A 21,880-nucleotide genomic window follows, 5' to 3' on the forward strand; every position below is an offset into this window, starting at 1 on the left:
ATCGTTTCCTCACCCCCAACTTATTCCCTTTCTCCAATCACAGTCGAGGGCACCACCATCCTTCCAGTCACCCAGGATCACATCCAATCTCTCTTTCTCTATCTTTGTCTCTCTTTCTCTGTGTATCTCTGTGACTGTATCTGTGTCTTTTTCTCACCCCATAGCAAATCATTTCCCAAGCCTGTCGATTTTACCTCTCTAAATCGTTGTGATTTATTTCTTTGACATAATTTATGACTCCTTTCCTCTAAAATGTCTACCACTTTGCTACTGGTCCTCATCACCTCACCGCCCGAGCTACTAATCTTGGTATACCTGATACTGTCTGTGTACGCTGAGATCCTATGTCCTCCTTAGCAGTCTTTCCAGACTCCCCTTTAATGCTTCTATTATCTCCCCTCAATTGATCGTCTCCTCAATTAGTCCCGTATATGTGTAGTTTCTGCATTGTTGTTTGCATATTGTTTCTTCCATAAGTCAATGAGCTCCTTGAGAACAAGGACTAATTTGTTTGTTTGATTGCTTGCTTATTCATCCATTTATTTGTCTTTCTTTGTCTTTTTAATACTCACTCAGAAGAGCGGCCAGCACGTAAAGGGGCTTGTTTGTTAACTCGACTTCCTTACCTTCTAGGCTCTACTCAGTAGCCTATTCTGCCCTGAAAAACGTCCCAGATCAACTCCTTAAAGAATTTTTCGAAGATTCCCCATGACTCTCCATCTTCTCTTCGGTTTCTTTATTCAGAAACTCTATCACCCAAACATAAAGTAGGTAATCTCCTTGTGGAGAGAAAATGAGTTAATTGTTATTGCCTTCCATTCAGCTGACCTTTAAAATAAACACCTATTGAATTAAACTGTCCATCTTTCCTTGTTTCCTTTTGACTTCTTTTTAATTTTTTTTCTGGGCTTAGAAAGTGAAAGGGTCTTTCTGTTTGTTCTGAATCTCGCTTGGCCTCATCTAAGAAAAACAAACACTGTTTCCGCCCGGTTTCGAACCGGGGACCTTTCGCGTGTTAGGCGAACGTGATAACCACTACACTACGGAAACGCACTTATTTAGGTCACGTCCAAGTGAAGCCCTCGAAAAAAACTGAAAGTTTATTTTAGAAACACTGTCTTTAGTTCAAGATTATACTGGGCGCTGTGAGCTAGGAAAGCTGATGGAGGACGCGCCATCTGAGTTGGGATTAAAGGAGGAGAGGGATATTCAATGGTATTGAAAGGGAGAGTTTACAAGATGCCTTTTAATAGTTGTCCATCTGGATAGATGGAGAGAAGCGCCTTCAGGATAGAATAGTTAAGAATGACTGTGATGAGCTGTGGAGATTGTGAAGGGAGCTGGTCTGGTTGGGAAAGAAGACCGAGTTAGGGCAGTTCGAGCTACCTTGTGTCTTTGTTTAAAAGTTGTGTATCTTCTGCAGCACCCAAGCCCTTATAGGTTAGACAATCCTGAAGGAATAGCTTAACAAACCTCTTCCCTCTCAAGACTGGCTACTAGAATTTCTGATGCGTCTGGAGGATGTTTGTTTCCAAGATTCTACAAGAGGAGAGAAATGGAGACTCCCAAACCCGTGTGATTCAGCCAAAGTGTCATCCTACTGCCTACTCGGGCCTCTCCCGCATAATAAACCTCTCAGATGGGGAAGTCTCACTATTTCCTGGTTTCCGGCTTTTAGGTGTAGTTGTTGGTTCCAAATAACCTACGAGACTGAGACATGTCAGGTCTTAGGAGAGAGTAATTTCTATCTGAAAATGAGACTTCTAAATGTACCCGATCATTCCTAAATGGACCCACCTGAGCGCTCTGTCTGGTCGCTTATAGAATGCCTCCCCACATCCTTTCAAGTTGAACTCGAGTGAAACTTTCTGTGAGGGTGTTCCTAACGCAGTGTCCAGCACAACCCTGAGGCTAGGAGTGAGGAGTTTATGTGAACTGTCTCAAGTTCTTGGAGGGCGTCTCTTGGACACGCAAAAGCAAGGTGAGTTTCCGTAGTGTAGTGGTTATCACGTTCGCCTAACACGCGAAAGGTCCCCGGTTCGAAACCGGGCGGAAACATTTTAGCTTTAACAAACTTAGGGTTTGAGACCAAACGCCTTCTAAACCCGACATTAAAATGAAAAGAAATCCCCGGGAAACAAGGAAGCATGGATAGTTGAATTCAAGTACGTTCTATGAACCCTCGTCACCAGCAAGGGAGAAAACTGACTCACTCTGTCCACAGGATTACCTACCTCATATTGCATGGCAGAGGACATGAATTGATGGATGGAAGAGAAGTCGCAGAGTGGTGGGGATCTTCGAAGGATCATTTGAGGACTCTTTAAGGGAGGAATAGGCTAGAACGTAGGGAAGTCCGGTTACCAAACAAATGCCTACTACGTGCAAACAAATCCTTCTAGTGCAAGGAAGACAAAGGTAAATAAGTCCCTGTTCTCTGGGAGCTACTTGTCTGATAGAAGAGACAACATGTAAACAACTATGCCCAAACAACTCAGATATAGCATTAATGGAAAATGCTGTCAAATAAGAGGAGGCATTAGCAACATTAAGGAGAATCCAAAAAAGGTTTCTCAAGAGTCCAGTGGATCTCATAGAAGAAGGATGGTCCGTACAAAAACTAAAAAGTCAGGCCGCAGAGTGGTGGACATGTCAGAGGAGAGAAAGGATCACATAAGAGATATGGTTACAGAGGCAAAAATCGATAGGACCTGGGGACTGATTGTCTATGGAGAAAAGATAGAGAGAGAAAGAGAAAGAGACAGAGAGATCAGGAAGTTCAGGACATGAGGCTGTGAATCTGAGTGACTGGATGGTAGTGCCTCGACAGTAGTTAGAAGGGAAAAAGCAAGAGGTGGGAGAAGGGGAAAGGGAGGAGAGAAGAGTCAATGCTTTCAGAAAAGGATGCTGGTCGCATCTCAGGAATGTTTGCTCCCCCCCCCCCCCCATTCTCTAAGCCGGACGCCCCTGCCTCATTGTCCTGCCACTGGGTGCAAGAGCACCCTGTTCCTGGAATGTCATTCTCCCTCTGTTTTGTGAAGGCCAGTCTAGTTAATGGTGTAACGCCTCCGAATGGACAACAGTCTGGCGTCAGTTAACAGTAAAGGGGCGAAATCTTGACTTACAAACCATTTGAGTCCTTTGGGAAAGTGGAAGAGGTGGGGAAGAGATTTCAGGGTCAAGATGAGATATGCAATTTTCCTTCCTAGTATCTTAGGGAGCTGGGATTATAGGATTTTAGGAATTTTTAAAGGCAGGCCTTAAAGGGCAGGCTTCTCCCCTCCCGCTCCCCACTGTGTGAATCTCGGCGAGGTTCCCAAATTAGGTGTAGTGTATTTAATGACTGTAGACTCTGGACCAACTAGATGCTTTTAGGCCAAGGGTTCCCTGGACTGGGAGGAAGTGGCGGGTCCTGTAGTCATGGGATGTTGAAACAGTGAATCGCGTTTGAGTTTGTCCTGAGATTCTTTAATTCTCCCTGAAAAGACTCCTTTCGGAGAAGGAAAGAAGGGTGGCTCGTTGGTCTAGGGGTATGATTCTCGCTTAGGGTGCGAGAGGTCCCGGGTTCAAATCCCGGACGAGCCCTTGAAAGTTTTGGCAGATGAGTTCAAATTCCAACATTCGCGAGCCTGAGAAAGAGTGCTTTCTTAAGTACAATAAGGAATTTGGGATGGGCCGACTTCCACATTCCACTCTCCCCCTTGCGTGGATACATTCTCGTACCTGACACGCTGGTCCTTCAGAGATTTGACTTCGCAATTTTATCCACGCACGGGCATGAAGGAAATGCTTTTCTGGCGTTAAAAATACGTTCGTTTTTAAAGAAAGGGCTTTTCTTCTCCATCCCCCCCCCAGCCCCACACGGCCAAATTACTGTAGTGATAAAATGAATGATATTTGTAAAGTGTTCGGTAAACCTTTAAGAGCTCTAAAAAATTACTAGATATTTTATTGTTATGACCATCATTATAAGGCAAACTAGTGTAGTTTCTTTTGGACTAGTCTCACCAGGGACACCAAGGACACCAAGAGAAACTATCAGGAACTAAAGAGGAGAAGTTCTGCAGAGAATGTGCTTCCCCTTTCAGTGCATCGGCAATCAGTCACAGAGACAAGAAACAGTTCTTCCTTCCCTTCCCTTTCCTTCTTCCTTCCCTTCCTCCCTTATTTCCTTTCTTTCCCTTCCCTTCCTCCCCTTCTTCTCTTCCTCCCTCTCTCCTTTTCTTCCTCCGCTTCCCCTCTTCCTCCCTCTCTCCTTTTCTTCCTCCGCTTCCTCTCTTCCTCCCTCTCCTTTTCTTCCTTCCAATTTCCCAACCCAGGACTCATTGAATGACAATCCTCCCATTAACCTTTAGGTGTCAGCGTATGCACATCTTATGATCCCAAATCTCTATTCTAACTGCTCAGTCAACAGGCTGCTATTTTGCTTTTTGATTTTGTTTAATTCGGGTTTCTCCAAACGCTTAATTACAAAGCCTTGCGCTAGCAATGAGTAGGATTTCCATGAACATTTATCCTTGGTATGTTAATGAACCAAAGCAAAAGGATTTGGAGCCAGGTCGTAGAAGTTGCAAAGAATAGGGTCCCGAAAGGAAGGTGACTCAGATGGGAAGGCGCACGAAATCTCCGGCACTCTTCATTGAAGGCAGAGGCCTTCAATCAAATCTTAGTCACTGGATCTTGCGTCTTTCCCCCTTTTTCTTCAAATGATCACTGAAGAACCTGGAGGAGCGCTGATTGCTTATCGAGGGAAAGGTGAGCAAGAGTCCCAACGGGAGGTGAGGAAAAGTTAGGAGTCAGCATCTGTAGGAGAGAAGCTCAGAGTTCGGGTGACGGTGTGTAAAGCACCCACCCCTGACTGGGAGTCCGGTTGCTTACTATTCTGTTTTGCTAAATGGTGGTCTATGCCTTTTAACTATGAATTATTGCTATTGAAATATATGTCCATTGTCTGGGACTTCTATTTATGCCATTAAGTGAGGGTGTTGTGAGGGAGAGAGGACAAACAAAACTCAAAGGAATAGAATTCCCAGCGCAGGTCGGGAGAGGATTTCTGATACTAATTAATCCTGAAATCATCAAAAACCCCAAACACAGCTTGTAACGTTCAGTCTAAAAACCAGTGCCACCTAATAGTGGAGTATATGAAAGTTTGTAACTGTATAGAGAATCCTACAACTGGAACAAAGAACCAAGTCACATCATCTGCCGAAAGTGTATGTGGGCTTGTATCCCTGTTCTCCCGTTTCCCAAATTACATAAATTTAAAGCATTCTCCTGACTTTTCAGGAGCGTAATAACTTTTACCAAGCAAAAAGAGGATGAAAAGGGAGAAATAGCAATACACGTTGTTTTGAGGGGATAAAACACATAAGTGTTTAAAATGAAAGGGTTAGAACGCAACTGAACAATAAAGAAAATTACTTACAAATTCTTTACAAATTACTTACAAATTTTTTCAGTCAAGACATTTCCAAATTACCCACTCTGAACCTTTGTGTGACAGATATTAACTGGATTTTTCAGAAAACCATCCTTTGTTCTCCTTGTATGATGGGAATATCTTTAGATTATAACATTTTGGGACATTTTATAAAATGTTAGAGCTGAATCAGAGATGACACATGCTTACTCCATTTATTTTATCCATAATTATTCCCCACCAAAATCAGCTGCTGAAAATCAATTCCATTTCTTTCCTTCCCTTTCTGCTCTGGGGTCTTCTCTTGCTGAACTCACGGTCAGTAGTTGATACCCTTTGTATGTAGGGAAACTTCATCTCAGTCTTCAAGACTTTACAAAATCAAAGGTAAGGATAGAGAGCATTCTGGGTGTGGGGAGTGAGGCAGAGAAGAGGACTTTAATTGTGAACCTCAAATTGTCAGGAAAGAAGAAAGGAAGGAACATACTCAAAGCCAAAGAATTGCTAGCATATATTCTGACACACACCTGCTTCCCTATGAAAGTATAAAAGGGCAGTTATGAGATTGGCTAAGAGAAGTATTTTCCACCCCTCACCATCCTCATATGATAGATCTCCATTTTCAATAGCAAAAAAAAAGCTTGATTTCATTTTCTTGAGTTGTACTGAAATTTTTTAAATATGGCCAATCATATATATATTCATATGCCATATTGCTGCAGTTTTAAAGTGTTTGTTCACTATCTTCAAGTTCAAATGTTTCTCTCATTGAAGTTTTTTTTTTCCCTAGTGTAAGACTTTGCCTTTAAACTTCTCGAATTTCAAACCTGGAAAGACTTGCATGACCTGATGCTAAGTGAGCAGAACCAAGAGTTGTATACCCCAATAACAGCATTGTGAGATAATCAACTCTGACAGATTTAGCTCTTCTCATCAATACAGCAATCAAAGGCAATTCTAAAAGACCTGAAAAAACTTTGGAATCTGAATGTAAATCAAAGCATACTATTTTCATCTTTAAAATTTTTTTCTTTTTTCCTGTCCGTGGTTTTTCCCTTTTTGTTCTGATTCTTTTTTCATAGCAACTAATATGGAGATATGTAACACGATTGTACATTTATTTTTATATCAGATTACTGATATAGATAGAACGGAGAAACTTTACAAAAATGAATGCTGGAAATTATCTTTACATATTATTGGAAAACATACATTTTTAAAAATAAACATTTTTCTTATTTAAAAAAAGCCCTATTGAATTTCATCTTATTAGATTCATCCCAATGCTCTAATCTATCACGATCCTTCTGGACCCCAATTCTGTGGTGCACTGTGTTAGTTATATAGTTCCCAGTGAATTACTTCATTTATTTATTTAATTTGATTGTTTATATTAATTAATTCACTAGTTTGTCTTTGGCAGATTTGATGAGAATTCCTTCTATATCTTTGTAATAGCTAACATTTATACAGTACAAAACATGAAGTATAGCAAACCGCTTTTCCAATACGTATCCTCAGGCCCTGGGAGACCCCATTTGGCCTGAAGCCAGATTTGAAGACAGTTCTGACTCCATTCAAGTGTACTACTATTCTTTGGCTACTACGCCATCAAGAACTGATAAAATTCTAGAACTGCAGAAAAAAATCAACTGCCGAGATATATATTAACAACAGGACTAAATTAGAATCTGACGGCAGTTTTCTGCTACGTAGTCGGTAGGATTCGAACCTACGCGGGGAAACCCCAATGGATTTCTAGTCCATCGCCTTAACCACTCGGCCACGACTACAACTAGTGAACAAAGTTTTACTGTCATTTTTTTCAAGGTACAATGTCTGTATGTCTGAGCTTATTCTTTCTCTATAAATTAATCGCAGCCCCCTCCCCCATCTATTTTTTGCTCTAATCTAGGAGACTTTTTATGGCCAAAAGTTTTCTAGAACTTAGTCAACATCATCCCTCTCCCGTAAAGTAAAAATGCCCTTTGATACACCTACTCTTCCTAACTTTGCAGTACTGAACACACTTTCCTCTCCATGGAAATAGCGTTCGAAAACGCCAGTCCCCACCCAGTCTTCTACCCCTTCCCTTTCCTCAATCCCTCCTCCTTAATATCTATCCACTTTCGAATACCTTTTGACCAGAAGCTCAGAAATTTATGTATTGAAAAATTTTTGAAGAGTTTAAGAAATACAGATGTCAGGGTTACTAGCTAAGAACAAACCAAAGAAAAAAGATTTTTAAATGCAAGGTCTTAAAGATAGAAGATTGAATTTTTCTCTCCCTGGAATTTCCTTAGATATTTTCCAGGGCACTCCTTAACATTCCATGGAGGAGTTCTTTAGCGACATTGCCGAGTAACAGGTTGCTGTCTCTTCCAGACAATGGTATAAATAGATTAAGGAAGTAGTAAATGTTAAATCGCAGCAAAGGGAGAAGCTCGACGAGGATGGGATTCGAACCCACGCGTGCAGAGCACAATGGATTAGCAGTCCATCGCCTTAACCACTCGGCCACCTCGTCATCGCCGAGATAATATTTAATTTTTTTGCTTTTGTTTTAGTATGGTTGAGAAGTCTTTTCACTAGTCATTGTAAATCTTTAGAAAACCTTTCTCTTTGGGGGGGGGGTTGGAATTGGGGAGTTAGGTATTATTTAGAAAATCACAACCTTTGGAGGCAAGAGAAAGAAAGTTACAGCTTATTCAATTTTGACTCTCTACCTCTCTCCTTTACGTTGGTTTCTCCCTACCTCTAAATTGCAAATTGTAAATAATTGTTTTTCTTTTCTCCCAGATATTGTATCCTCTCTGAGAGCTATCCTTCCCATTCACAGTTAAAAGTTATTTTGTTGATCTGCACTCTACAAGCTATCTAGCTCAGGGACAACTCACAGGAGAACTTCTACAACTAACTCAAATCAAAGACATTTACATAAACAATAAAGCTGCAAAATATACCCACCCTACTCTTGAGGAGGGACATAGTGAAAGGAGAGAGAGAATAGAATAAAACCCAATAGAGGAAGAATAGAATTGAGGGAAATACGGTTAACAATAGTAACTGTGGGGAAAATATATTGAAACAAGTTTTTCTGATAAAGGTTTCATTTCTCAAGCATAGAGAAACTGAGTCAGATTCGTCAAAAACAAGATCCCTGACCCGATTGATAAATTGTCAAGATATGAACAGTTTTCAGATAAGGTTATCAATGATATCTATAGCTATTTTTAAAAAATAAACTAACTCACTATTGATTGAAGAAATGCAAGTTAAAACAGTTCTGAGATACTACCTTATACCTATTAGATTGTCTAAAAGCAGAAAAGGGAAATGATAAATGGAGGAGAGATGTACGGAAATTGAGACATTAAAGTACTGTTAGTGGAGTTTTGAACTGATTCAACAATTCTGTAGAGCAATTTGGAACTACACCCAAAGGTCTATAAAGCCATGCATACCCTTTTACCTGGTAATGCCACTACTATGAAAAAAAGAAAAAAGAAAAGGACCTTCATGTACAAAGATATTTATAGCAGCTCAATTCAGGTGAAAGGGAATTGGAAATTCAGGTGATGCCCATCAGTTGAGAAATGGCTGAACAAACTATAGTATGTGATTGGGTCGGAAAGCTATTTCTACTAAAAAATGATGAGCAAGATGTTCTCAATAAAACCTGGAAAGACCTACAAGAGCAGATGCAATGTGAAATGTGCTGAATACAAAGGAGCAGCAGTACTATAGGATCAAGTGTGAATAATTTAGCTTTTCTAAGCAGTGCTGTGACTCGACAAGTCTGAAAGACAAGATAAAGAATGGTATCCCTCCCCAAAGAAAGAGCTGGTGGTGAATGAATACAAATTGAAGCATATATTTTTCTTTATTGTTCTGGGGGGAGGGGTCTATGTTTTCATTCACAACGTGATTATTATCGAAATGTTTTGCATGACTACACATTTTTACCTTATATCACATTGCTTGTTTTCTGGATGAGGGGAGGTGTGGTGGAAATAAGGGAGAGAATTTGGAACTCAAAGCTTTGAAAGCAATTATTTTGGGAGGGGAAATAAAATACTAAATAAAATAAGTATAACTACCCCACCCCACAACTTGTAGCATTCTCTCCACAAATAATCAGAGCCGGGGGGAGAATAGAACAAATAGAATAAACTGGTAGTGAGGCAGCCAAACAGGAATTTTATATTCTTAAGAGAATTCAGTTCTCAATATCCGGAACCACTTCCTACAAAGCACTTTGGTAATCAGACTTACCTCCTTGGGTCTGTTTTTCTCCACCCCTCCCAGACTTTCAAACTGCCACAGTGTGAACCCCCTATAGACAGCTCTCTTTTCATTGATTCAGATCAATTTCCATCATTTAAAAGAATCCTAGTCCATTTACTCTTTATATGTTTGGTAGGAGGAGGAGGGAGGTAGAGAAACTGGTATCTCTACTCCCCTCTGGAAATTGATTCTCGGAAGGTTAAGCCTTGCTTCAGGATGAGAACCGCCGAAGAGGGAGGAGGAGCTGAAAGAAATTCCCTTTCTTCCATCTGGTAGAAACCAGAGACTGAAAGTAGTGTAGGGAGCATTTCTAAACACTCCCGGAAATAACATCAATAACTCTTTGCTTTATTATAAACTACATTAGGCAATTTCATTAGCTGTTGAAGGATGAAAAATCAGTTCTCTCTACCCCCTAACAAATCCAGTTGGGCAATCTAACATTAGGAAAATGAAGGAAATCCCAATCGGTCCAGATCCAGGAGTATCCAAAATTAGTGGTTTCCTCTACAAAGAGATTCATTAAGACAAGTTGCTGTGACAATATCAGGACAAGTTATTGGAAGGGTGAGGATGGAGTGTGGAAGTGGAAATCAAGAAGAGGTTTGTGTAGAAAGGAAGCCATGGTTTGGTTAGCGGGTCAATGTTTCTGGATTAGTGCGGGCGTGGCCAAAGTCCTAAATCTCCGATGGATGCGCACTACAGTAAAGCCAGTGAAAGCAGACCACAGGAAGGGTCCCAGCAGAACACGAGTAGAGTGGCCTGGTCCTGCAGTCTGGATGATATTTGTCCTGTGGATTCCAGCACCGAAATCCTGTTATGCACATAGAAGGAGGAATAGCCGGCAGGACTGAGGTTCCTACGGGTTGCACAGCAACGTTTGAGGAACCAGTGGTCGGTCAGCTGAAAGAGTTGTGCTACGAACCTCGTTAGAGAGAAGCAGAGATAGAGACAGAGAGGAAGAAACAATGCGGGAGGGAGAGGGGGAGGGACAGAGACAGAGAAGCGGAGAGAGAGACAGAGGCTGAAATAGGGAGAGAGAGAGAGGGAGAGACGGCGGAAACGGGGGGAGGGAGAGGAAACAGAAAGAGACAGAGAGACACGGAGACAGAGAACAGGACCCTGGGTAGCCGTGAAAAGTGTGGCGTAACAGAGAATTTCGTAGTCTAGGCGTCGATGTGGTTTCGGACTAATTAAAGGAAAGGACTAGCGAGGAAATAGACAGGAACTGGTGTAAGAATTCACCGAAACTTCGGAAGAACACAGGAAGTGTTTTGACTTGTCTTAGGTGAACTTTTTATAGAGTCTCTTTTAAAGGTAAAATGATAATGTGCTTGGTTTCCGTAGTGTAGTGGTTATCACGTTCGCCTAACACGCGAAAGGTCCCCGGTTCGAAACCGGGCGGAAACACATTTTGATGTTTCTTCTGAATGAACTACTGGTTTTAGTGTTTTGGAGTATTAGTAATAAATACTTTTCAATTTCTCATCATCTACTTTCTAGGAACTATTCTGAATAGTTTAGGACACAACAGAAAAATAGAAAAAGTAGCCGTGGGACAAGGAATACATTCAAACTGGAATTACAGAATCATTCAAACTGGAAATCGGTGATGATTTGGGTGGGGATAACATCTTTGTTGCATCACTAAAAGTTGGGAAGGATGCTAGAAGATATCACAGGTTATTACATGAGTCTTCGGACTGTATGCAAAAGCAAAGGCGATCGATCCTATCTCGAGTTCTAGAATGCTATCCGTCTTCATCTGTGCTTTTCTTAACTAAATTAAGTATAAAATTTCTCACCATCTCCAGAGATCTGCACTCTCTTGTAGATGATGAGTATTCTCTGGCCTAGCAACTGTATCCTGAAGAAATTTGAGAATTCAAGGCATCCAAAGGCAAGGGAGCTTTAAAAGAAGAAATTATAATTCCTAATCCTCCCCAGAGAGCTCAGACTGCAGTTAGGGATTGTGGAGAGTAGGGACTTTCCCCCCTTGTTTTGAATGTTGATGAAGTTCCCAAATTACTTGCAATTTCAGTGTCTTTAGTACTATTCAGTACTTCCAAGTTCATGGTTAGGAGAAAGTGTAAAAGCAAATGTTGGATTTGTAAATCACCTTGAGACTCTACATTTTGATTTCTTAGTCTTAAGAGAATATTACTTAACACCAACATGGGGGTGATGATCAACCTTAATGGACTTGCTCATTCCATCGGTACAACAATCAGGCACAATTTTGGGGTATCTGCGAAGGAGAATACCATCTGTATCCAGAGAAAGAATTGTGGAGTTTGAACAAAGACCAAAGACTATTACCTTTAATTTTAAAAAGAAAAACACGTTATCTTATTATGTAATTTTACTTTCTCTTATACTTTATTTTCCTTTCTTAAGGATATGATTTCTCTCTCATGTATACCATGGAAACAATGTAAAGACTAACAGACTGCCTTCTGTGGGTGGGGGGAAGCAAGATTAGGAGGAAAATTGTAAAATTCAAAATAAATAAAAATTTTTCTTCTATTAAAAAAAGAAATCATGAGCAAACAGACTTCAGAAAGGGCTGGAAAGACTTGCAAGAACTGATGCTGAGTGAAGTGAGGAGAACTAGAACATTGTACATACATTAACAGCAACATTGTGTGATGATCAGTTATGATGGGCGTCGCTCTTCACAACAGGTCAGTGATCCAGGACAATTCTAAAAGAGTTGTGATTTAAAAAACATCCAGAGAAAGAATTAGGCAGTCTTAATGAAGACCAAAGCTTACTATTTTCACTTTTTAAAATTTGTTTTGTGGGATCTTTGCTTTTTCTCATTTTTCCCTTTGAGTTCTAATTCTTTCACAACATGATTAATATGGAAATATGTTAAGTCATGTTTGTGATTATAAATCTAAATCAGATTACTTGATATCATGGGGAGGGAGGTAGAAAAAATGTGGAACTCAAAAACTTAGCAAAAGATGAATGTTGAAAACTATCTTTGCATGTAACTGAAAAAAAATAAAATAACATTCAAAAACCACAAAAAAAAGAGAGAGAGAGAATATTACTTCCCTGAGTAGGCTGTCTTGGAAGAAGTCAGAATAAGTGTGAAGGTGATAGAATACCCTAAGATTTTAGTTCTTTGGGCTGGGAATACATCTTTCACACTCGCACAAATCTTTGTATCAGCCTCCCTCCTATAAGGACTTCTGTTATCTACAGTTCTGCCATTCATTTTCGCTCTAAAATCCACTTGAAACTCAGAACTTTCACGGTTAAACTTCCTTTGACTTGCCACAACACAAATCTTTATTGCGGCAATTTGTGACCTGATCTAAATCTACTTTCTTCCAAACTGCATTTCGATTTTCCCAGCATTTTTTTTTTGTCAAATTTAAATCAGTCTTCACGGGAACCAGACACCAAAGTTGTATGTGGAGAGGTATAGCATTCTGGCATATGTTATCTAGGAACTTAAATAAAATTTCACATATGCGTAGGTGTAATGTGTCCAAAGGATTCAGTCCAGTAAAAGAATTACTGGACTATATCCCTACCGCCTATTTTTCCATCCAAATTAAAAAATCCATATGTCCTACCCCAATATCTCTGCTACTCTCCAATCTCACATCTTTAATTGCCATTCAGACATTCCAAAGTGAAAGTCCAGGAAATCTCATAATTTCAAAATGTCTAAAACAGAACTTATCATTTTTCTTCTTTTCTCCTATTAACTGTCCTCCGGCTCAAAACCCGAGTCTTCCCGAATTCCTCATTCTCTCTCAATCTGCATATCAAAGCTGTTGTCAAGACCTATTGATTTCTTTTGTAACATCTCTCCAAATGGACCTTTCTCTCCTCTAACACTGCCACCATGCTAGTATATGACTTCATCACCTTATTACTTTGATTACTTCATGCCTAGAATGTTCTTCCTCCTAACAAAATTAACCGTTGCCCCTGGCTTCCTTTAAGTTCCAACTAAAATCTCACCTTCCTCAACCCTCCCCTCTTTTTAATTTTAATTTTATTTTTTCCAATTACATTGGAAAGATAGTTTTCAACATTCATTTTTTGTAAGATTTTGAGTTCCACATTCTTCTACCTCCCTCTCTTCCCTCCCCTCTCCTCTTGACAGCAAGTAATCTTATATTGCTTATGCATGTATAATCATGCTAAACATATTTCCATATTACTCATGTAGTGAAAGAGAACCAGAACAAAAGGAAAAAATCATGAGAAAGAAAAAAGATAAAACAAATTTTAAAAGGGGAAATTATATGCTTTGGTCTACATTCAGACTTCACAGTTCCTTCTCTGAATGCTGATGATATTTTCCCTCACAAGTCTTTTAGAATTGTCTTTGATCATTGTACTGCTGAGGAACTAAGTCTATCTGTCATAGTTGATCATCACACAATGGCCCAACTTATCTTAATCAAAATGACTCTTCTTTATTAATTTATTTAATTTATCCTCCATTGATTTATAGGTACATGCAAATGTACATATTTACATATTTGTTTGCATGTTGTCTCTTTCATTAAATTGTAAACTCCTTGAAAGTAGGGACTGTTTTTTGCCTCTATCTTGTCTTCCCAGAGTACCAGGTCTGACTCACGGTAGATTTTTAATAAATATTTATTGGTAGATTGATAAAAATGGCAGCTTTAGAAAAGCCATAGAGATAGTTCTTCACATGTCCCCCATTCCCCATATGATATTGTTAGTCAGTCAATATACACTAACCATCTACTATGAAGTAGTCAAGAGACATCTCATTATTTTAAATTACAAAGATAGTCTGATTTCATTTACTTGTTTGAACTGTACTGAAAAATAATCCTACAGGACCAATCGTATTGAAATGTGGTTTTTGTCATTGGTTTCAGGTGTTTGTCCATCAATTTCAAATTTTTCTCCATGGTCTTGGAAATCTTCTCAGAAGGTGATATTTCCAGCACAGAAAAGGGAGAGGGGAGAAAGGAAGGAATAAAGAGAGAAAGAAAATAAATGCATTCCCTCATAAAATAAGGCATATCAGCAAAAAAAAAAAAAATGGATCATTTGAGGTGGAAATTATGTGGGAGAGGGAGAGATCATTAGTTCAGAGAACAGAAATAATTTCAATTCATAGCATAGTATATACGAAAAACAAGTGTAATTGCAAAAAAATAAAAAATGAGGTGTTTCCAATTGTCCAGGCCCTTTCTAACAGATTTGAAACAAAGTAAAAAAAAAAACTCCTTTAACGTATATTCAAGGTTCACTTTTATTTTACCAAATATTTCCTTGCATGAGCCACACTTGGAGGAGCCTCGGTGATATGGGGTCCTGGGCTAGTCGTACCCTGGAGTTCCAGAGGTCATAGTTTCAAGATTGTGAAGTTTAGCCTTTCAAAACCCAAAGAAACCTCTAGTCTGAAAATACCCAATCTTTCTTTCTTTGGCTACCTTAAAAGGAAAATAAAACATGTTAGGGTAAGGATGGGGGTCGGAAGGTGGTGGAGTTCAAGGTGAGGGTATGCCAAGAGAATAAACATTGAGGTAATTTGAATAAGCATGGGTTCTGAATTCGATTAATATTCTAGTGATATCAAGAAAGAGTGAGGAAAGCCCTTAACATGTTGGGTTGATCCACTTTGTCAAATTTATAAAAGAATCTTGGAAGGAATGGCAGAAATTGATCATCAAGAATATAGGAATACTTATAATATTGAAAATGCACATAGGGAAGATTATTTGGTAATTAAGGAATTGCAGTAAGAGTCATTGACATCTGCCCGGCTAGCTCAGTCGGTAGAGCATGAGACTCTTAATCTCAGGGTCGTGGGTTCGAGCCCCACGTTGGGCGGGTTCTTTTCTTGATCCATTGCAATATCCAATTATGGATATAGGATTTAACCCTTTTTTGCCCCCACTTTGGAACATATTTTCCCCTCTCTGTTGACTTCCTCACAACTCTTACTAGTCCACTCTTAATCACGATTTAGTAAACGCTCAATAAGCTCTATGTGGTGGGGAGGGGAGGCCAAAGAGGAAGGTGAGGCAGAATGTTTTGAGTATTATTCTTCAACTACCCATAATCGATTTTACAATCTTTTAGAAAAAGAAGACTCATTAACCACTTAAATATCACGGGATGGGTACTTTAGACAGATTCAAAGCCACGGTTGTGTTTGGGCAGAGAGGGACTGGCATTACAAATACCAGTATTGGGGAAAGTTAAGTTTAGTCTAGCTCTCCAGGGACCAGACAGGACTTTCAGAACACAAAGGATCACATTCCAAGACCAGGAGTCTGCATAAACAAAACCCCTCCCGATTGTTGCTGGGCAAGGATTAATCCATTTTGGTCGAACTTTGGAGCACTAAGAGACTAGCAATGTGATTGATGAGCAATAGAACATAGCTCCAACTCGGGACTTCAGAGACTCAACTTGCCTGTAAGAGCAAAGGGGGAGAACTGAACAAGCCACAGGAACCCTCAAATGCCCCTTTCTCTCCAATTCACTCTGCATCATTCTTGTCTCATCCTCCTTAAAAAATATTCTGGGGGAAAATATGCTCTAGGAGCAAGATGTCGTTATCTTGCTTTTTAATCTTTCTTTCATTTAATTCTTTCATTCCAACCCTCTGTCTTCGAGGGTGCCAAAGTTTTCTATTCTATTTCAGGGGAAAATTCCCCAGAGCCCAAGGACCATCTGGGAGCCAGAGCAAGCACAAGCAGCCCAGAGCACTTCGTTCGACTTTACTACTCCCCCACTCTAATCCAATCCAATAAACATTTATTAAGTGACTACTTTGTGCTGGGATTTATTAAAAAAGAGAAGACCTGCTCTGAAGTAGCCTACAGCCTAATGGGGGAAAGAGGCACAGCATACGAAAGGAGTCAAGAAAGTGAAGGAAGAAACCAGAGGGCATCTTGTTTCATGGAACTGAGACCAGGCAGAGCAGCAGATGTAGAGGAGAGAACCAAAAATTCCAGTTTCTTCCCGCTGTAGAGGAAGGCATTGGGAGAAGTTTGGTCCTCTGCCTCCAGTCCTCCATCCAAAGGAGAGAGGAGGTTGAGGGAGGGAATTGGTAGCAGGCAAATCTTGCGTTTTCAAATTGGTGATGAGATTAGATGTAGTTACCAGTTTAACCTGATAGGGGTATTTTGTACCATGGAGTGACATCAGGCAGAAAAAAATGGAGGGAGTCACACTCTTGTCAACCTCAGGACTTGCAGCTATTTGCTCCCCTCTGAATTGCTCTCCTGGGTCTCCTCTGATAGGATTCTACCTAATAAGTCACTACTGTCCTCTAGGGAAAACCAAAATTGCAAGGGAACAAAATATCTAGAAGAGGGTAACCTCCACTTCATCCCAAATGAAGATCACTTCCAGGAACTGACTGTGAGAACGAGTATACACAAAAAATAATAGCTACTTTTGATTCTTTGAAGAACTTTCACACAGAAAACTTTGTAATTTGTTCTGGAAGGCTCTAATGTATGAAATGAACTAGGAGTAATAGATGGAGGTGGCAAAGAGGCAAAATCAAGTTTGATGTGAAGGAAAACATTTCAACAATTACAACTGTTCAGAAGTACAATCTACCCGGCTCACCTTAGGATGAAAAAGAAAGCAGTCCTAAAGAGCAGTCTTTAAGATATAGATCTGAAGACTGAGTGATGGCACTAAGAATGAACTTTACACTCCTTTCTCTCTGTATTGTCTTTTCATTAAAACCCTAATTCACTCCTACCCCTTCAGTTACTAACCCCGCTGAGTCCTTCACACATAGCTAGAACCCCAGCTGGTTCTTCTCCTAAGATTCCATCACAAACCAGTTCATTTAAGATGTGATCAGATAGTGCATTATGAAAATGATCAGGGATATAGAGTTCCAGAGCTTTTTGGGGTCTAATAATGGCAAAAGAATAAAGGGAGTTCCAGTTCTCTTTTCTACTTCATCTCCTCCACTTCTTCACTACCCTCTTCTTTCTCTTTCTGGGTCTGCTCCCCCACTTGTCCTTTCCTTTCTTAAGTCTCTTTATTTCCCTAATTTTTAGCAAGCAAGTTGGCCCAAGATATCTTTTGGGGCCCCTACCTAAATTTGTTCTCATTCTTAAACTCCTTCTTTGGCCAAATCCTGTTCCTGACACAGACTCTTTTGCTCCTTAGGCCTGACTTTCAACCTGGAAAAATGAGAGAGGTAGACTCCATGCCCTTCTTCAGATACTTATACCCTGGCCCAAGACTATTTAGGGAAGCTTTCTGTGAGGAAGCTTGGACTCCATTAGGGCCTATCTTCCTTGGGCTGCCTTAAACATATTTTTGATTTGACACAAAACAAAACCCACAGAACTGTTTGCTGCCAAGAACAATGAATATAGAATGATTTTGGCCATTCCTCACACCAATCCCAATTCCAAACCCTGCATCCCGGTGATGGATTGACAGCAAGAAACTATAGCAGAAGAGTCAAAGGGGATGTAGTCGCTGGACATCAATATCAAGGTCCAAGACAAAGAGAGAAGCAAGCCTGGGAACTTTACAGGAGAGTACATCCCAAGATGGGGGTTATAACAAGGGAATGCTCTCTACCATTTGGGACTGGTCTGCATAGATGTACTTGAATCCTACCAAATTCCCTGACATAAATAGGCAACTTGGCTGCATTCATAATTAAGAAATAGAGTACCAAATATGGACTTGCTTCTTTTAATCTCTCTAATGAAGTTGGAACTAAAATAAAGAAGATGGGGAGTGAATGTGTAATTTTAATTAATTGGACAGTTTCAGTGGCACAGTGGGTTTCCACACTTTGGAAGTTAATTAAAATCTTGAAGTTATGAAGAAGGAGTTGCTATTACTCATCATTCACAATGCTTGTCCTATTTGCATTTGAGCCAAATTATTAATTATTAATTCCTGCATAGAAACTCTCCATTCATTTTTTTCAGAGGTCTGTTTTTGCTCATGCAGACTACTAAGCTTGAAATGTAGTTCCTCATCTTATTATTTTCTTGCACTATCACTTAATATACTAAAACAATAAGGAAGAATAGACACAGAATGACCAAACTAGAAAAAGTTTGGAACCAAAGAAAAGATTAAAGAAGATACTACCATGCACTAATTTGCAGAGATGGGGGAAATGGGAAGGTATGGTTGGGCAGAGTGAAGAAGGAGAATAGGTGTATAATATTGCTTATATTGTCAGATTTTTTCATTTATTAATCAGTTTCACTGATTTTCTTTTCTCTTTTCCTTTTTTAAAAAAGTTTTTGTTTCATGGAATGGTTCATGGTGAGGAGGAGAGGGAGGGATATAGGAGAACTAAGTTGAAATAAAAAAATATTAATAAAATTTATTTCAAAATCTTGTTGTGAATTTCTCAAGCAATCTTCTCAAGGAATTAATATTCTCCCCTAATTAAGGATTCAATTTGCAGATTCTCAATAAGATTTACAAATCCAACAGTCAAGCACAGGTTGTTCCCAACTGAAGGGTTATTCAAACTGAAAAGGCCTACTTGCCATAGAGTCTTGTTACCACTAGGAGATAATGTGGGTACATTGTCTACATCTAGATTAATTTCCTTTTTTAAAGGTTCTAAACTCTAATTTCAGCTTCCTGAGAGATTGGAACTATTAATTAAATAAATCAATAATTCTGCTTTCTTTACCATGCTATCTTATAAACAGGGGTGGGGGTGGGGGGAGAGGGGAGTGAAGTTATAAACTCCAAAAACTTCCATTTGAGGGAGGTGTTCAGCTCAAAACAGTTTGTTGTGATCATTGTAAATTTTTTATTTCGAGGTTTGAGGTTATATTCCTCAATATATTCCCGGACAGGGTTCCAATATGGAATGACTTGGATTGTGTTTTACCTAATGCCAGCAAAGAGACAGTTTGTAATTTTCCATTGCTAACTCTGTCAAAAAGAGAAGGCTTGCAACTTTTGATTGGATAAACTCTTAACCTGCTACAGGGGTCTTCAGTTTCTATTGTGTAAGATAGTTGAGGTAGAATGCTCCCACCAGTTTATGGTCCAGGTAAAGAAACGTTGCCCCTATCCTAGCTTCACAGCTTAAGTCTTATACAAATGAGTGGTCGGAGAATTTTCCACCACATCTGGGTCTGACTAGATCCTACATCTGGCATCAGCTACCTCTTGTCAATCAAGCCCATTCTAAGGATACATAATTTTGTCACCTGAATTCCAATTTTGGTTGGTATTGCCTATCACAACATATCTCTCCCTATTCCTCAGACTATTGCAGGTGGGCACAAACTTCTATTTATATTCCCATGGTGTATATAATATGGTTTTTGTTTTGCCTACTGGCTGCTTTACGTAATAAAATTTGGCATCTAATTGAGTAGCAATTTTCTAGTAATTTCTGAACTCAAGTATGTGCTTTAATCCGAACTATGAGGTCAAATAGAGCACTCTTTATTGGTTAATAAAAACCTCACCATCCTCCAAGATTCCAGCAGCTTTGGTACTCCACCCTTTGTCCTTTCTGACTGGAGGGTAGAGCCATGAACTACAAAACCTCCATTTGAGTTTGGCTCAGGCTATATAGACCAGGCTTGGTTCCCTGTGCTGTCAGTTAGCTAAGGATAGCGATGACAAATTGAAAAAAAAAAAAGATTACTGCCGACCAATCATTATTCGCATTTTGAAATACGTGAGAATAAAAACAAAAGCTGCCGTGACTCGGATTCGAACCGAGGTTGCTGCGGCCACAACGCAGAGTACTAACCACTATACGATCACGGCACGCCACCAGGCAAGGTACTGAGAGATTCGGTTTCTCCTATATTCAATTAAACTTCATTGAGCTAACTTTCTATTCTTTTCTTTTGAGTTTTTAATGGGCATGATTACCCCCTCGAGGTCCTTATCCAGAAGGCAAGAAAATTGAAAAGAGTTGACCTGTAAATTTAGACTCTCCGGTGCATCCTAAGAAGGGAACTAACGTCGTGTGGAGTTGTCGACCCTTCTTTCTCCCTGCACTTCAAATCCTTTATCTTTTCCTCTGGGATTGTCCTCTCGAGGTCCCCTTGGGAGCAAATACTTTGTTCCTCTCCAACTACTCCTGACTTCCCAGTCTGTCTCAAACAACTCTCCAGGAAACGTCGGCGCTGAGCAGGGATGGCTCTAAGCTCACCAATAATAGCTTCAATTATGCAGCAACTGAAGGTTTAACATGTGTTTTCCATAGATTACCTAAATGCTTATATCAGAGCAAAGAAAAAAAATTCTAATACTACTTTTATGAACTCGAGTGTTTCCAATGTCAGAAAATGCTTTTGGTTCGTGGCACTAGTTAATTTTGAGAAAATTCAAACCGTGTATTTTTACTCAGGTCTTTAGTGAACAAGGTAAAAAGGGGCTTTCCCGGCACATCTCTTCCCTTCCTGAGATATCGAAGCAGGGATGAGTGTATTTGTGGAACTTACTCCAAAGACGTTTCTTTCCAGCTCTTACGGACTTCCCTCATTGGCCAATGCACCAGCCTTCTCGTAAACCTAGCTCCCTCGGAAGGGGTCTGATGGAAACAGATGTTTTGGAGAGAAAATGTTGGAGCCCCCTCCCCCGGCTTGGGGGGAAGATCAAGAGAATCAAACGATTGCCACAACTGTTCCGAGGCCAAAGGATTCGTCTGTTATGTACAGTAGTGATCAGACCATTGGTGAAAATAATGTCTCTGCCAAGATCCTCTCGGGACTTTCTTATTACTTGGTCTACCAAGTAAAAATGCCATTCTCTACCTCAAAACACGAGCCAGATAAACAATCCCGGTGATCCAACCACCTTTCCAGAACAGATCTTTTATAATTCTCCACATATTCCAGGACAGAAAGTGACCGAAGCTACTTTTCAAGAAAAGACCAAATGTTTAACCTGTTTCCGCCCGGTTTCGAACCGGGGACCTTTCGCGTGTGAGGCGAACGTGATAACCACTACACTACGGAAACGAAGTACAGTATGCAAACTTAGCCAGATGGTACAGGGAATAGAGCACAGCCTTGAAGTCAAAAGGACCAGAGTTTAGATGTGACCTCAGACATTTAATAATTAATTAAATGTGTGACCTTGGGCAAGTCACTTAACTTCATTGCCTTGCAAAAATAAAATAAAACAAAAAAAAGTGTAGCTCAAATTGAAAATTAAAAAACAAAA

The 21,880-nt window shown here is 39.9% G+C and overlaps 9 non-coding genes across 9 annotated transcripts; 4 read left to right on the forward strand and 5 right to left on the reverse strand.

The window, feature by feature from the left end:
- Positions 1-977: 977 nt before the first annotated feature.
- TRNAV-AAC (transfer RNA valine (anticodon AAC)) lies at positions 978-1,050 on the reverse strand. The gene has a single exon. It is a non-coding gene; the product is annotated as a tRNA-Val (tRNA).
- A 935-nt stretch (positions 1,051-1,985) lies between these two features.
- TRNAV-AAC (transfer RNA valine (anticodon AAC)) lies at positions 1,986-2,058 on the forward strand. The gene has a single exon. It is a non-coding gene; the product is annotated as a tRNA-Val (tRNA).
- A 1,455-nt stretch (positions 2,059-3,513) lies between these two features.
- On the forward strand, positions 3,514-3,585 carry TRNAP-AGG (transfer RNA proline (anticodon AGG)). Its single transcript has one exon. It is a non-coding gene; the product is annotated as a tRNA-Pro (tRNA).
- A 3,548-nt stretch (positions 3,586-7,133) lies between these two features.
- Positions 7,134-7,215, reverse strand: TRNAS-AGA (transfer RNA serine (anticodon AGA)). Its single transcript has one exon. It is a non-coding gene; the product is annotated as a tRNA-Ser (tRNA).
- Positions 7,216-7,867: 652 nt separating this feature from the next.
- TRNAS-GCU (transfer RNA serine (anticodon GCU)) lies at positions 7,868-7,949 on the reverse strand. Its single transcript has one exon. It is a non-coding gene; the product is annotated as a tRNA-Ser (tRNA).
- Positions 7,950-11,046: 3,097 nt separating this feature from the next.
- TRNAV-AAC (transfer RNA valine (anticodon AAC)) lies at positions 11,047-11,119 on the forward strand. Its single transcript has one exon. It is a non-coding gene; the product is annotated as a tRNA-Val (tRNA).
- Positions 11,120-15,480: 4,361 nt separating this feature from the next.
- TRNAK-CUU (transfer RNA lysine (anticodon CUU)) lies at positions 15,481-15,553 on the forward strand. The gene has a single exon. It is a non-coding gene; the product is annotated as a tRNA-Lys (tRNA).
- A 4,848-nt stretch (positions 15,554-20,401) lies between these two features.
- TRNAH-GUG (transfer RNA histidin (anticodon GUG)) lies at positions 20,402-20,473 on the reverse strand. Its single transcript has one exon. It is a non-coding gene; the product is annotated as a tRNA-His (tRNA).
- Positions 20,474-21,602: 1,129 nt separating this feature from the next.
- TRNAV-CAC (transfer RNA valine (anticodon CAC)) lies at positions 21,603-21,675 on the reverse strand. Its single transcript has one exon. It is a non-coding gene; the product is annotated as a tRNA-Val (tRNA).
- Positions 21,676-21,880: the final 205 nt, after the last annotated feature.

The sequence above is a fragment of the Macrotis lagotis genome, chromosome X (assembly GCF_037893015.1).
Source record: "Macrotis lagotis isolate mMagLag1 chromosome X, bilby.v1.9.chrom.fasta, whole genome shotgun sequence".
Classification (NCBI taxonomy): domain Eukaryota; kingdom Metazoa; phylum Chordata; class Mammalia; order Peramelemorphia; family Peramelidae; genus Macrotis; species Macrotis lagotis.